This window comes from Crocodylus porosus, unplaced genomic scaffold, assembly GCF_001723895.1.
Source record: "Crocodylus porosus isolate Cpor-Errol unplaced genomic scaffold, CroPor_comp1, whole genome shotgun sequence".
NCBI classification, from domain to species: domain Eukaryota; kingdom Metazoa; phylum Chordata; order Crocodylia; family Crocodylidae; genus Crocodylus; species Crocodylus porosus.
The window spans coordinates 74,028,572-74,041,870 of NW_017728949.1; the positions used below are offsets into that span (position 1 = coordinate 74,028,572).

A 13,299-nucleotide genomic window follows, 5' to 3' on the forward strand; every position below is an offset into this window, starting at 1 on the left:
AAATTGGATGCTTATCTTGCTGGGATTCTATGACCCCAGCTGACTTCCTGCCCTTTGGGCGGGGGGGTGGACTTGATGATCTTCTGAGATCCCTTCCAGCCCTAATGTCTATGAAATCTATGAAACATTAAACATTTGAATAACTCAAAGATGAAAGAAAAATATTTTAAACCTTTAAAGTATTATCAGACTGCTTATTTTTCAAATATATTATTAGCATTCTGTGGTATTCAGATTTCCTGTTGTCACTCCAAGTCAGGAACTGTTAGAAAGCAGTAGTCTGGGGAAAGAGAAGTTCTATATCACTAAATTTTCTATGTAAAAGTACCATATGTACTTTTCTATGTAAAAGTACTGTAAACTTTACTTCAGTCCACCTTCCACTTGAATCTGAATTCAGTGAAAGCTTCAAGGAAAACAGGCACACTTTTATAACTTGCTTATTGTCAGTGACAACTGTGATTTAAGAGCATCTGACCATCCAGAAAAACATCTTGTCTGGAAGGGAGGATCCATTTTTTCCTGTGCACATGGCCTGACAAGGGTGTGACTCTTTTAGCTGGCAAAATCCCATCTCCTCCAGGACTTGCAATGTATCAGAGGGGTAAGACTGAGGCACCACCTGCCAAGGAGTTTGCCACTGGTTCTCAGTGGTCAACCAGGTCGGGGCACAAAAATAACCCTGAATGCATAGAGACACTCTGGAAGTGTCTCTCAAAGGCAGCCCTGGCCACATCTGGAGTCAAGGTGCATCACATTTGGTATAAAGGGATTCCTTTTTAGAAGAGTTTTCAGGCTGGAGACTGGCTAGTAGAAGGATTATAGCACAAAGCCAGAGCACAGCTCCCCGTGATTTTAGCATCACCCTCAAATCCCTGAGAAAGAAAAAAAAAAAGAGAAAGTTTCATCCACCAAGTTTCACCCACCCATCCATCCAAGCCCTTGGTGACAAGGGCACTTAGTATGCCTGTCATTTTAAGAATGAACAAGGCTGCAAGAAAGGCAATTTACAGATGTGGCAGGGACAGTTAGGGGGCTGGGGCTTGAAGCATATAAGCCCAGGGCCTGAGCTAGTCAGACAGTCTAGTCCTGAGCACTATGGGGAGAGGAGTTCCTGGGTAACATCTGAACTGAGGGTAAGCAGTACTGGTGGCTTGTGGAAAGGACTAAGGGGAATTAAGGAGGTCCCAGCTGGCTCAGAAGAGAAAGTGGCCAGAGGGCCCGGAGATTTATAGCCTAGAAGGGGGCAAGTGTCAGCAGAGCCACAGAGCCCAAAGGTCCCACTGACCCAGGAGCAGTTCTAGGACTCAGAAATTGGCCAAAGGCCGAGGAGGACAACAGACAGAGACTAGCAGGGCCATGGGAGCTCCAGAATCTTGACTGGCCTAGGAGCAGGGACAGGGCCCAGAGAGAAAGGGCCCTGAGGCCAAACAATGGGGGTCACAACTGGAGGCAGAGGGGTCCAATAGGCCCATAGCCCAAGAGGGGCAAGGACTGGGGCTGAGAGCCTATAGTCCAGGAGGGATGCATCTTAGCTGGAATGAGTATCATCTGTGACGCATGTGTGTAGTGTAAGGAGCAGTCAGAGCCATGTTATTATCCCTTAAGGCAATAAGCACGGACACCCGTGTTCATGAGAGGAGATTTGACTTGGGGAATCCTGGAATAGCTTCTCTTTCCTATAGGTATCATTTAATCAAGGTGTGGCAGATGAGGTGAAGGGGAGATCACCCAAAGCAGGCCCAGAAGGCAAGGGCTGAGGGGGTCTCCAGGCATCATGGCCACCCCTGGAAATGAACCTTTATGAGGGTATAACAGAGATAAGTCTGCTATCAGCACCTGAATTTCTTCTGGAATCCCAAAAGACATCACTCAGGAAGTACATCACACCTTATCTTGGATTTAGCAGGAACATTTGCCTTATCTCCAGGAACTGTTACAAAGTCTTCCAAATCAACTGCAGCCAACACAACTGCTGGCTTGGCTGCCTAAAGAGAATATGAAGACTTTTGCATGGAGGTAGTTGGGAGTATCCCCAAAGCCATTCTACCATATCGCAAGGGGCTTCCTCTAATTCAGGCATGGAAGGTCTGTCTAGTAAAACCATTAGTGACCAAAACCACCTCCTCTTTCACAATAGATGTCAAGTGATGCATTCCTCAACAACATGGAAGAGTGATATTCCAGTAAGACTGCAACAATGGACAGGTCAAATGCAGTCATGTACCTGGCACTGACAATGTCCAAAAATCATTCTGAGGTCCCTTTCAGAACTTAGATAAATAGAAAAAATAGCTGGGAGGTAGCAAGAAAAAGCACATATCTGGGAATAACAGTGGTTTTGGATGCAAGTCTGGTACCAGAGCCTTCATGGTCAGTTCATGTTGGGACCGTATGCCAGTTCCTTAAAGTACAACAAGTTGCTCACTGAGCAACCACTGGCACCAGGTAAGTCTAAGTATCAAGGTTACCATTGGCATAAGTCTCATGCACCTTCTTCACAGTTAAGTTTTATTCTAAATCCATAATGCAGATCAGAACTTAAATGTTCTCCCTCTTGAATGACAGAATCCATCTTGTGGGACAATCTTTGCAGTCTCAAAATTGTGCTTATGCTCAATGCGAATCTGCAGCTCAGCATTCACTCATCTTAGAGTGCCAAGTCTGTCAATGGAGGCCGCTAGTACCATAGTCTCTCCTAAAGATCCTATAGTACTGTTGCTCTTGGCAGCATTTTTGGGTTTCATAGATTTCATAGACATTAGGGCTGGAAGGGACCTCAGAAGATCATCGAGTCCAGCCCCCCGCCCAGAGGGCAGGAAGTCAGCTGGGGTCATAGGATCCCATACGTTATTTCTTTTCCTTGTTGGAACTAGGCTAAAGATGCCCATTTCCCCAACAGGGGTCTTATTATGGAAAACCTCCTAAACTGCAACTTGATTGCTCTCTTTTCTAAAGAAATGGATGCAACATTGTTCTAGCAGGTGTAATCTGAGTCCCCACCCTCATCTTTAGGGAAACAGGAGGAGAAAGAAAGGCCTAAAATATACTCAAGGATACAACTTCCCAAGCAAAATGTGCATTTGCCACACCCACTGACTCATGTCATGAGACCACTGCATTGCAGCCAGAGTTTAAACTCAGTAGATTTTGAGTTCTTCACGTAATGCCTCACTGCTCTACAGGTGCACAAAGTGGGGGGTGGGGACAGAGGGAAGGAGGCATAGGAGAAACTCCAAAGACAGAGAGAGAGATATTTCTTCACAAAACTAAAAATAATTTAAGAGAAGTATGGATTGAATACTCACCAGCTTCGTTTGCTGTCATAAGTGGAGAGAAGAAACCGAAGGAAAGCTGCAGTTTCTTTGCCTTTTATGTCCTGTTGGGGATCACAAAGAAGCATAAGACGCATGCACAGTCATGACAGACATTACTAAGCAGACAAGAAACCAAGCTCATACAGTAAAGCTACATGGGTACCTACTCCGATGCCTAGACATACATACTAAAAGAACTGAAGTACTTTAAAAATAAAGTTGCTTACCAGGAATAAGTTATACTTAATTTTCCTTAAATATCACCAGCGACCTCCACTACAGATGCATCTGGCAATGATGAACTAAAGTAGAGGTGGATCCCTGCCATCCACATGCAGCATGGGCAGCCTGTGTGGCACATAGCAAACTTGGGAGGGGACAGGAAGCAGAACCACAGCAGCAGAGGAAGGAAATTGAGGTGGCACCGTGGGGAGGGCACAGGGCTTAAATTGTGGCACACCTGCCAGAAAAGTTGGCCCTCACTGAATTAAATCTTCATAAACTGCAGTCCCAAACACCTCACCTAAGTGTAGTAATCCTGCATAAAAGACAAGACTTGAATTCTAGGTAAGAAGACATTCCTCAAGCAGGCTGAAGAGACTGATCTGGAGCTGAAGGAATATGTTCTAACATTTTCAGATATGAGGACGTCTACAGAACAACAACAGATATATCCGAAAAAGGTTAGGAAAATTTACAGAACTATTCTAACCTCTAGATTGTCCAGTAATTTAAGAAACCCCATCTAGAGCCATTCTAAACTATTAATTCTGTCCTGAATGACCAAAGTATTCTATAGAAAAATAATACAGGAGCATGTAATTAAAAACTGTCACCAACATTTTGTACAAATGAAAAATGTAATACATTATAGAATTTGGGGGTTTTATGTACTTGTTCAGTCTACTTACATTTTAATAAAATGTGTGAGAATAAGGTAGTGGAGATTCAAATACTTTGCCCTGTCAGGTTTCAAAACATTTAGAAGAAGCCATGACAGGCTTTGTCTTTCACCAATTTTTGAAAAGGGGATCTCTGAAATGGGTTGACAGAAGAGGTTTAGACAGAATAGCATTTTATGGAATACCCTCCTTCAATTATCTCTATAATTCAATCCAAGATAAAAATCAACATCACCTCAAAGATTTTCCAAAATGAAGAAGAGAGGGGAAAAAACCTTCAACCTACAGTACCATAGTTAAGGTCCCAAATTTCTTTTCTTTTATTCAAAGCAATAAAAGAAAAACTGCCTCAATTTACAGAAGACAATGTCTTGTCTGCTTGATGCTGCTCTTTCTACTTCGAAACAAAGCTGCTTCCAATAAGCTCTACGCAGCTCTATACAAAAGCTGAACCAACTTTAAGGTAAAAAGAATGGAGTCCCCAAAAGTAAAATTCTTGTCTTCTTAAAGATCATTGTTAGAAGAATAACCTTAAGTGGACAAAGCTGACATATTTTGTCATGACCAGAGAACAAGTTCCTTACAATGGTAAGAACTATACAAACTTTCACCTTGAGGCAGATATCCAAGAAGGCACGGAGCATTTTAATACACACCCTGTGGCTATAGACGTGTTTATGAAATACTTCAAGGGAGGCATCCTGCAGATCTGAGAGCCCATAAATTGAATCTTAAACCCTCTTATGACAGTGAGATCAGTTCTAAGAGCCCTTTATCCAAGGGATCCAGAGGTATAAAGGAGTGAGTTGTTCAATAGAGCTGTACAGAGAAGGGAGAAGAGCAAAAAGGTAATCTCTTAGAAATATGTTTTGCAAACCAAGCTCTGACAATTTAGTTGACAAAGAGAGTTATGGTTTGCACCTCCAGAGAATCCACAGTATTTGTGAAGAACCTGCAACTATACCTAAAACTTTTGAGACTTACATCTGCATCAAGGCATCCTTAGATCTGAGCCTACTAGCCAAAGCAAGCTCTCAAATACTAACAATTATGTTCAAGAACTCAGGGGGGGAAAGGGTGGGGAGTCAAGAGGTGGAGGGAGGAGGCATTGTAGTTGGCTAAAGAAGTGCAAACATACTACCTAGCTTCAAAAAGAGGGAAAAAGAAATTACAGATCAGTCCACCTCATTTAACATCAAGATAAAAAGATACTAGAATGAATTATTAAACAACCAATTTGCAAGCATGTCTAGAGGATAAGGTAATAAGGTGACACCCACAACAGATCTGTCAAGCACCTACTGTGTCAAACCAATCAAATTTCCTTCTCTAACAGAGTAACTGATCTAGCGCATAAAGGAAAAGTAGTAGATGAAATGTATCTTCACTTCAGTAATACTTTTGACAATTTCATATGTAAACAGGAGAAAGATTATTGCAATTAAATCACCATAAGGTGCACACCCAGTTGAAAAGCTGCATTCAAAGTAAGTTTACTGGTCAACTGATAGAACATTATCAAGCCTGCCATCGAACTGGAAGAACATTTCAAGCAAAAAATCCCATAAGGTTTTGTCCTTAGCCTAATTATATTTTCTATATTTTCTCCAATGAGTTAGAAAATGGGAGAGTGCACTCATGGGCCTATTTACATTTTCACTGACACCCTGCCACGCTTTTAGCTTCTTTCATTTCTTGGAATCTCAGAAAAGCAGAGTCCCCATGCCTGAAGAAAGGTGACTGCACCCAAAAGCTTGCTAAGAACTTTTTTCCAACTATTCAGTTGATCTAATAAAAGATATCACATCTACTCAAAGAACTTTGCCTGCCTATGACCTTAGACCAACACAGCTACAATCAAAAAACCGGCTCATGAGCAGATGGCACCAAACTAGGACAGACTGCAAACACTTCAGAGTGGCAGGATTCACATTCAAAACAATATTGATAAAATGCCTAAATGCATCTAGATAAATGCCTAAAGCATCTAGATAAAATTGAAGAGAAACAAGAGCAATTGAGAAACAAGAGCAATTTACCATGTTAACAGAGAGAAATCACAAAAAGTTGGCCTGAAAGATACCTTAGGACTAGGTCATTTAGTCCGACTGCCTGTTCAAGGTAAGATAATCCCTTTCTAAACCATCTGATCCAAATATCTATCTGCCTTGTTCTTAAACATATCCAAAAATGGAGATTTCACCTCTCTAGGCTATTTACTCCAGTGCTTACAGTTAAAAAGTTCTTCCATGTAGTCAACCTACATTTCCCTTCTTGCAATTTAAGACCATTACTTATCCTGTCCCCTACAGCCACAGATATAATCCCTATTTTATATTTATCCAGTCAGACTGTAATACCCCAGAAAAGGGAGTAGGAGTTTTAGTGGATCGCAAATTGAACGAGAGTCAAAAATCTGATACCGTTGCTATAGACAAATACCTTCTTTCTAGGCTACATGCAACACACAGGAGAAATCTCACTAGGTAAGGCTTCAGATGCAGTTCTGTGTCCAGTTGTGGGTAGCATAGTTTAAGAAAGATATAAACAAACAGGAGGGCATGCAAAGGAGAGCAAAAAGAGTGGTAAGAGGTTTGGAAAACATAACCTATGAGGTAAGATTTAAAGAAATTGCTTGTTTTGTTTAGAAAAGAGAAGGCCAAGGGGCAAAATAACATTCTTCATCTACCTGAAAGGCTGCAATAAAGAGAATGAACAATTGTTCTCCACCTTGGGCAAGACAAATAAGTTTAATTTGCGGCAAAAAGTATCTAAGTGATCATGGAAAATTTCCTACATACAAGGACAGAACAGCATAGGAAAAAGTTAGGAAGACTGGGATCTCCTTCACTGTAAGTTTTTAAGGGAAAAAACAGACAAAAATCTGTCATGGATGGTCCAAGAATACTTAACCTGCCTCAACACAGTAAAATGAACTCGATGACCTCCCAGCCCTACATTTCTATTTGTATGTTAAAATGGAAGCAAGTTTTATTATCTGCATGTGTTTACCCTACTTCTGTCAGGACAAATCAACAAATGACATTTCTGCTCATTACAGTCTTCATCAGGCTTTTGATATCTCTCTTCTTCCCAAAGACCAGAGGCAGTACAGAAGCTGGTCTGTGATACACAATTCTCTGGCATACAAAGCATGACACCTGGAACACCAAGCACTGCGCATCCTCTGCTGGGGAACAAAAGTAAAGCTACACGGAAGGCAACAACAATGAGCCAATCCAAACCTAAAAAGGGAACAGATATCAAATTGGGTAATCACAGAGAGTGAATTCTACCAGTAACATTAAAACTCATTTTTGGTTTTTTTTCACAGCCAACTCACAACACGAGATGCCTAGTAAAATATATGATACAGAGAAATAAGGATGAAGTTGTGATTTCTGACTTGACTGCCACAGCAGTAAGGAGGAAATGAGGTAGAAGCAGGACTAATTCTCCTTATATAATTTCACACAGAATGATTAGTTCTGCCCCAATAGTAACAACTTTCCAGAGGCTTCTGACTTGTCGCCAAGATTAAATGCACATGTAAGCGCAGTTTCTCTATTCTCTACTGACAAACTATTCCAAGGAGAACATATCATTATTATTTTACTATAGAATTAAATGTACTGTTTGAACAGCAATGAGAGGTCACCATCAACATGCAACCAAGCTGGCTGGATTAAGACTTTTAAAAAAAAGGCGTGGCACAGTTAGATATTTTTAAGAAGTCACACCCTAACACAAGAGGATGCACAGTGATCACCCTAAGCGTTCTAGTAATGTTCAACAATGCCCAAGCTCAGCGTATGGAAGACACAGATTCACGTGCTGAAAACTTTTGTTAAAAAAAGGCAAGTTTTCAGTCATCTGTAGACTGAATGTCCCCTTTTAAAACTTTTTAGTAAGGACATTCCACACACACCACTGTACTGCTAAAAGAAGATGTAATTATTTATTATTTTTAAGTTCAGTCATTTTGGGGCAAAATACCCATTACTGGTAATTTATTTGAATTAAACCAACTGAAAAATAATAGTTTAAAACCAGTCATCAAATAGTAGACACTCTACACTGCCAAAACTACAAGTTTCTGACAATTTTTTTAGTCTATTGGTACTTTTGTAAGATTTGATAGCATTTTCAGCACAATTCCTTTACGATATCCTATTTAAAAATATCAGATTCACTTCCAAAAAAAAATCCTTATTTCCTCAAAAACATAGTATTTTTAATACATGTAAATAATTCCCTAAGGAAAATTTTACTAGCTAAGACCCTAATTTCCTAAAGACCAACATGATTTCCTGGAACAGCATTCCAAATATTACCTATTGTAATAGCTTTTAAAAATTCAGCTACTTCCTCTAACTTTGTCCATTTTGTACTTAAGCATTTAACATGACCATTTCTTGAACAAAAGCCTTATAGATTAGATAACAGTTAAGGTAACAGTTTTAGGCACAAAAGAGACTTATTTTTTATGTCTTGCCTGAAATAATGAGTAAACAGTCCAACATAATCTTACAGTCATGTCATAAATCTTGCTTTTACATTTAAATCACAAGGAAAAAGTAAACAGACTTCATGACAAGAAAAGCATATTTCTTTTAAGAAAGTTTTCTTATCGTAAGATCAAGAAATTATTCTTGTAATACTAAACGATCATGTTATTGTTTATTTGGAGAACTCCAATTTACCTCAAGCTATATGCAAGGTTATAACCATAAGTTTACCACATTAAGTTGCTGTCCAGTAGGGAGCCAAGGTCAAAGGAAAAAGTTTTTGAAACTCTGTGTTTGACTTAATTCCTTAAGTTTAGAATTCACAAAATAGTCTTTTCTTTATACTTGAGGGGGAGGGTATTTATTGACAAACCTAATAAAATAAACAAACACTGACATCAAAAACATACATCCTCACAGCTTGTTAGAACAGATAAAGATATGGACCACAGTCCCTTGTAAAAAAAAGCATTATATATGTTTTAAAAAAAAAAATTTAGATCAGAAATATTTTGTTCAGTATATAGAAAGTATATTATCTCCCTGCTTAAATCACTACACAGTGCAGACCTCATTCTCATTTTACTTGTATTGCTAAAACTCCACTTCACTACTCTGAGAAAAAAAGGCAGGCCCTGTGTTCTCAACAACTACACAATCTGAAAGTAAATGCAAAACTCTCAGCATAGATCTAAAAGAAAATAATCTGATCAGCTGAGAGAGCAAGATTCAAAGGGCTTAAAAATGTTGGGAAAAAATTGGAATCTTTTTTCTTTGAAACCAATTCTAGAAGAACCCTCATTTTTCTTTCTCCAACTGTTCTTCATCCAGCTTTCTCTTGATTGTGACATACAAATGTCTTTATAATAGTATCTTAGTCTGAATATTCTATTTTCACACTTTTCTGCACTCTGCATACTACACACATCCCTACCAGCATGCATAAAGATTTGATATTTTGAAACCCTTAAAAGTGTCATTGAACTTCAACACACAACTCTATAGCAACTCCATTTCTATTGAATATGTTTGCATTAAAGCCCCAGAGGTCTCCAGTTACTTTTGAAATGGGGAAGTCTTTCTTCATCTCTTTATACTGAATAAAATAATGAATATCAACAGTTGTAGCCTCATCTTTCATCCCTATGTATCTGATCATTCAAGTCTACTAACATGAACAACATCTATCATACAATAACAATCCAGTAAATCTTCCTTCCATGAGAGAATGAATAGCCTAGGGCACTGATATTTTTCACCTCTGGGTCACAAGTTTGAATCCAGCTGTACTTAGTAGTGACCTTAAGTTATTACCAAATGATGGCTTTTCAGTAGTGGATGTGAAATGAGTCTTCACACTAGTTTGTAGCACACAGTTTCTTTAAGGATTTATAATTACCAACATTTCAATTAGTCCTTTTATTATCAGCCCCGGAAGGATGACCATGTTGTTGACCATGTGGCACCTGAACTCCTAGAGGACAAAACTGGAATAAAGTTCAGAAGCTAAGACCACCACTGGTAATGCTACAGATATCTTACAGATACAATACTTAAAGCTTCAGAGCTATTAAGCTGGGCCTGTTTTAAAATCTTCCTCCCACAGAGCTTTGAAGACCTGTAGAGCCGTTTTCCAGGCTCGATATTAATGCACTGACATGGTCTCCCTCATTTTTAAGATTACCTTTAGCAAAATTTATTAAAACAAAATTTAAAAATTGGTTATCATTGCTGATTATATTGTTTATTTCTTCTTGCATCTATAATGCTGATAACACTTTAGTCAATCACACTTTTCACCTATCGACAATGTTATTATGCTAGTAATCTCACACCTTAAAGTCATGCATGTTCCTCCTGCCTCTCAACCCAATGGAATACTGCTTTCTGGGCACTAACTAAAAAATGTAGGGTCTGAACGCATTTATTTTTTTAGAAGTACTGCATTTAATCTCTAAATTTAACTGGTTTATACTATTTCATCCTTTGTCTGAACATCACAGAAGTAGAAAGCAGAACAGTAGCAGAAATATTTTAGTACAGGCTTCCCTATTTGTCATTTGTAATGGTAAAAAGTTTGATTTCTTGCCTGTACAAAAATGTGAGAGTCAACAGTAAAACACTTATACATGTATATATACATATTGTATATGTATGTGTTTTATACGCGCACACACACACACTCATGTATGGCCAGAATTTGGGATAATAGGTTATATGGATATGTGGTTTTCAGATTTACAGAAATCTATCTAAGTCTGTTTGGAGCTTCACACATTTATTTTTACTTTCACATCTGATGTGCCGCAATATGAATAGCTAAGGTGTATACTTAAGACACACACTTTGAGATTTATCTATTCAGAAGTGATATTAACACTGGGGTGTGTGTTCTTATAGCAGTAAAGCTGTGCATTATCACTGCTAACTGCATTACCTAGTAATGCCTTCGGTGGGGAGAATCTCAGAAATCCCTTGTTAAAGATTGTGCCACCAAGGATTAGGATGATTTTCCTGATTTCTCACAGATTTGGAACAAGGCATTTACTACAAGGAGGCAAAACATAAGACTCTCTTATTAAAATAATGGTGCAATAACATTTACGGTTGAAAAGATTCTTCAGGAATTTATATGAAACATACTGCCGCTCTCAACCATGTAAATGTTCATAAGAAAGGTATGTTCCTTCTATACCTCACAGGCAATTGACGTTCCAACTAATGCACAAGCAGAGTAAGTTATTTCTTCTTGACTCTTTTATCTGAAAAGATCTCAGGCCACTGGGGACCTAAGTTTATAGAAAATTTTGCACACTGAACACTCACTTGGCCATCAATTGTTGCAGGGAAATGTCCACTGCTAGTATACATCATGGCCCATTAAGCTGGCCAGTACTACCCCACCGTTTCCTTGTACCTTCCTAATCTGTTTACCTGACTAGTGTCTATTCATCACAACTTAACTCCATTTCTGCTTCTCGTATCATCTTCTCCCCTGCTCTGTTCTCCTCAATCCCCTTTTCTTCCATTCATCTTTCTGTTTTGCTTAACCCTTTCTCACACTCCACCCAAAAGCACGTGGAGCTAACATGGTGTGTGCTACCGTCGCAGTGTTCACCCAGGTTGTTATAGCCTTCCCGCACCACATGCGTAGTCTGGATTAGTGACTATCTAGCACTCTGTTTATATAGTGCCTACTACAACAGGGCCTCTGACCTTCCAGCAGTGAACAATAAGATAATCAACGTCTCGTCTTCCGCTCAGATTGTAAATTCTTTGATTCCAGGGATTCACTTTTTTGTACCGGGCTTGTAAAAGACAGTGAGGTTCTGGAGCTAGACCATAAGTAGGGCTCCTAGACGCTTTGGTAATCTAAACAATAAATAACAACAGCATTCAGTTCATCTTTAGTCAGTGGAAAGGGACTGACATTGGCAAATCATTAGAAAGATTTTTTTTTTGGATCAGGACACTGTATAAATAAGGATGATCCTCATCTCTTCACACATCATGGGAGATCAAACTGCTCATCTGAATTTGTCGCTGCAGTCCTTATCACAAAACAGATTTACAGCACCTAGATAATAAAAACCTCAAGACATGGGACATTATGTGCTCTCTGCACCGATGTCTTTCGCTGTCTGGTCTCCAAAGAAAAAAGGAACATTAAAAGGTAGGAGGAAGTTAGAAGAATCCATTCCACTTCAGGTCTTGAAAGCTCTAATTAAAATTCAATATTGTACTTTGTATGTGGGTTCCTACATGAAACTCCTGTCATGGTTAAGACTTAAGGTTAAGCAGGTTAATAGAGTCCAATAAAATAGCTCTATTGAATTATGCCGAACCATTGTCCTACACCCGACTGCAATCTGCCGCTCATCTTTACCTGACAGACGCACTAAGTTTCCAACCAAGGTAACGTATGGCTACAACCCCCCGCAAAATAAATTAATATTAAATTCCCACAAAAAATCAGCATCTCCCCCGTCTCCAACTCCCCCCTTTCCTCCTTCCCTGGAAAAAAAACAGCATGTTATTTACAGCTCAAATCATTTCTTTCCTCCAGCCTGCTACTCCAATCATCACACAGTCATGTGCTAAAAGATTTGTGCAGACCTGCCAAGTCTCATTCTCCTGAGCCACGCTCCCCTCAAGTCCACGGCACTTTCCAACTCGCCGCCCTCTGCGTGGACAGGTTTCGTGCCAGGCCTGTGGGACTCAGCCCTCCAGCCCACGCATTTGGAACACAGCAAACCCAGCCCCCCCCCGGCCCGGCCCGGCCCGGCCCTGCCCTCCTCTCGGGGCAGCGACCTTCCCGCGTGGGCCTCACCCCCGTGACCCGGGGGGGGGCCGCAGGCACAGCTCCCAGGCGCTTCGCAAATCTGACACAAGCAGCCCCCTACCCCGCAGCCCGGGCAGCCTGTGTTTTGTTTTGGTTTTTTTATTCAAAGCTACTCCTTCGTGGCGGGGGGCGGGACCGAGGAGACTCGCGCCCAACCTCTGCCCCGTTGCTGAGGGCAGGCCGAGACCGAGGCCAAGCTGCACCCCCCCGCTGACCCCGCGAGCGGCAGG

General features: G+C 40.2%; 1 protein-coding gene across 2 annotated transcripts in view; it reads right to left on the minus strand.

Moving 5' to 3' along the window:
* GTDC1 (glycosyltransferase like domain containing 1) overlaps window positions 1–12,967 on the minus strand; it is a 293,667-nt gene extending 280,700 nt beyond the window's left edge. The window contains exons 1-2 of one of the 2 annotated variants that reach the window (XM_019553901.1): window positions 12,844–12,967; window positions 3,309–3,379 (exon numbers count right to left, since the gene is read on the minus strand). The gene's annotated coding sequence lies outside the window, so the exon portion shown is untranslated. The remainder of the gene's footprint in view (window positions 1–3,308; window positions 3,380–12,843) is intronic. The other variant, XM_019553900.1, reaches the window with a different exon arrangement.
* Between the last annotated feature and the right edge of the window lie 332 nt (window positions 12,968–13,299).